The sequence below is a fragment of the Bufo gargarizans genome, chromosome 2 (genome assembly GCF_014858855.1).
Source record: "Bufo gargarizans isolate SCDJY-AF-19 chromosome 2, ASM1485885v1, whole genome shotgun sequence".
In the NCBI taxonomy this organism is placed as follows: domain Eukaryota; kingdom Metazoa; phylum Chordata; class Amphibia; order Anura; family Bufonidae; genus Bufo; species Bufo gargarizans.
Window position 1 is genome coordinate 410,044,065 of NC_058081.1, and position 3,513 is coordinate 410,047,577.

At 42.5% G+C, this 3,513-nt stretch overlaps 1 pseudogene; it reads right to left on the reverse strand.

Moving 5' to 3' along the window:
* Positions 1 to 3,060: 3,060 nt before the first annotated feature.
* Positions 3,061 to 3,154, reverse strand: LOC122929929 (annotated as a pseudogene).
* Positions 3,155 to 3,513: the final 359 nt, after the last annotated feature.

Sequence of the window (3,513 nt, forward strand, 5' to 3'; positions counted from 1 at the left end):
ACATACCTGACAGCATCACACTATGAGCGGCATGCACCCACATGTATCCCTAAACATACCAGACTGCATCACACTATGAGGGGCACGCTCCCACATGTATCCCTAAACATCCCTAAACATATCTGACTGCATCCCTAAACATACAAGACTGCATCACACTCTAAGGTGGCACGCTCTCACATTTATCCATAAACATACCTGACAGCATCACACTATGAGGGGCACGCTCCCACATACAGACGTGGACAAAATTGTTGGTACCCTTTGGTCAATGAAAGAAAAAGTCACAATGGTCACAGAAATAACTTTAATCTGACAAAAGTAATAATAAATTAAAATTCTATAAATGTTAACCAATGAAAGTCAGACATTGTTTTTCAACCATGCTTCAACAGAATTATGTAAAAAAATAAACTCATGAAACAGGCATGGACAAAAATGATGGTACCCCTAGAAAACACAGAACATAATGTGACCAAAGGGACATGTTAATTCAAGGTGTGTCCACTAATTAGCATCACAGGTGTCTACAACCTTGTAATCAGCCATTGGGCCTATATATATGGCTCCAGGTAATCACTGTGTTGTTTGGTGATATGGTGTGTACCACACTCGACATGGACCAGAGGAAGCAAAGGAAAGAGCTGTCTCAAGAGATCAGAAAGAAAATTATAGACAAGCATGTTAAAGGTAAAGGCTATAAGACCATCTCCAAGCAACTAGATGTTCCTGTGAGTACAGTTGCACATATTATTCATAAGTTTAAGATCCATGGGACTGTAGCCAACCTCCCTGGACGTGGCCGCAGGAGGAAAATTGATGACAAATCTAAGAGACGGATAATCCGAATGGTAACAAAAGAGCCTAGAAAGACTTCTAAAGAGATTCAAGGTGAACTTCATGCTCAAGGAACATCAGTGTCAGATCGCACCATCCGTCGTTGTTTGAGCCAAAGTGGACTACATGGGAGACGACCAAGGAGGACACCATTGTTGAAAACGAATCATAAAAAAGCAAGACTGGAATATGCCAAACTACATGTTGACAAGCCACAAAGCTTCTGGGAGAATGTCCTGTGGACAGATGAGACAAAAATCGAAGTTTTTGCCAAGGCACATCAGCTGTATGTTCACAGACGAAAAAATGAAGCATATCAAGAAAAGAACACTGTCCCTACTGTGAAACATGGAGGAGGCTCTGTTATGTTCTGGGGCTGCTTTGCTGCGTCTGGCACAGGGTGTCTTGAATCTGTGCAGGGTACAATGAAATCTCAAGACTATCAAGGAATTCTAGAGAGAAATGTACTAGCCAGTGTCAGAAAGCTTGGTCTCAGTCGCAGGTCATGGGTCTTGCAACAGGACAATGACCCAAAACACACCGCTAAAAACACCCAAGAATGGCTAAGAGGAAAAAATTGGACTATTCTAAAGTGGCCTTCTATGAGCCCTGACCTCAATCCTATTGAGCATCTTTGGAAGGAGCTGAAACATGCAGTCTGGAAAAGGCACCCTTCAAACCGGACACAACTGGAGCAGTTTGCTCATGAGGAGTGGGCCAAAATACCTGCTGAGAGGTGCAGATGTCTCATTGACAGTTACAGGAAGCGTTTGATTGCAGTGATTGCCTCAAAAGGTTGCGCAACAAAATATTAAGTTAGGGGTACCATCATTTTTGTCCATGCCTGTTTCATGAGTTTATTTTTTTACATAATTCTGTTGAAGCATGGTTGAAAAACAATGTCTGACTTTCATTGGTTAACATTTATAGAATTTTAATTTATTATTACTTTTGTCAGATTAAAGTTATTTCTGTGACCATTGTGACTTTTTCTTTCATTGACCAAAGGGTACCAACAATTTTGTCCACGTCTGTATATCCATAAACATAACTGACAGCATCACACTATGAGAGGCACGCTCCCACATGTATCCCTAAAAATACCAGACTGCATCACACTATGAGGTGCACGCTCCCACATGTATCCATAAACATACCAGATTGCATCACGCTCTAAGGGGCACGCTCCCACATATATCCCTAAACATACCAGACTGCATCCCGCTCTAAGGGGCACACTCCCACATATATCCATAAACATACCTGACAGCATCACACTATGAGAGGCACGCACCCACATGTATCCCTAAACATACCTGACAGAATCACACTATGAGGGGAACGTTCCCATCTATATATCTATAAACATATTTCAAGGTAACCCTAATATACTGACCTAACAATCCATTGAAACAGATGTATAACCACAGGAAAGTGAACTGCACCCACTTTTTTTTATTTTTCTAAGAACAGATACAAAGCCCAAAGTACATGCTTTCTTCACCACGTGCAGCAAAATCATGCAGTGTGCCACACAAAAACGTGCACTAGGTTGAGGTCTATCGCAGGCCCTCTCCATAGGAGAAGGGCCCCCCACAAACCATTCCCTATCCCTCCGGGCCTATGGCTCTTGCAAGGGACAAATGGCAACCCTCAGTTGAAGCCGACGGTACGCCCGTCTGTGCTCCCGGCTTTCGCTTTGGCTGCCACCCAGGGAGTCAGCCAGGAGCTTCAACAAAGGTCTGGATTCTACCCAAAGGGAGAGCCCAAGGGGTTTGGCAGGGTGCGTGAGGAATTAATATGGCCACATACCCATAAGGGCGCCACAACCCTGAAAATCCTAGTGAACACTACAAATGTGTAAAAGTGCACACAGTGAACACAAAAATTAAATAAAGTGTGCCATTACGGCCCAGACATTAGATGGAAATTATAAAAATGTCTCATATTTTCAGGGCCAAAGCCAAGCAAATAGAGGTGTGTGCGCTAAAAATGTGAGAAAGAAAAAAGCCTGTGTAAATGTGGGCCAAGGACAAACCCTATGTGTTCAGGCACCCCAGGGTCACCACCCCTGGGGCACTATGCACTTTGGATTTGCAACACAACCCAGCCTCATGGCTTCGATCTGTGATTTTTTGTCCCGCTCAACATCCATGGGTTGGGTAACCACTCCTCCCAATTGATGGCGTACAGTGCAGCTGCACTGAAGGACAGGTACTACACAGTGGTTCTCTGCTCTACATCCCGGAAGTAAACTCTACCGGATGGATAAGAAGAGATACTACACTTGATCTTAGCCAAAAGGCCAAGAAGCCACCCCTAAAAGCGCCAAATCTATTTTTCTTTTTCTACTGATATATGCTACTAAAGGCTTTTCAACATATAACTGCAGCACTAAAGGGCGAATATATTTTTCTTTTTCTACTGAAATACGCCACTAAACGCTTTAACACATATAAACTGCGGTGCTGAGCGCCGAATATATATTTCTTTTTCCACGTATATATGCCAATAAAGGCTTTTTAACAAAAAGCTGCAGTGCTGAACGCAGAATATATTTTTATTTTCTACTGAAATATGCCACTAAAGGCTTTTAAACATATAACTGCAGCACTAAAGGGTGAATATATTTTTCTTTTTCTACTGAAATATGCCACTAAACTCTTTAACACATAT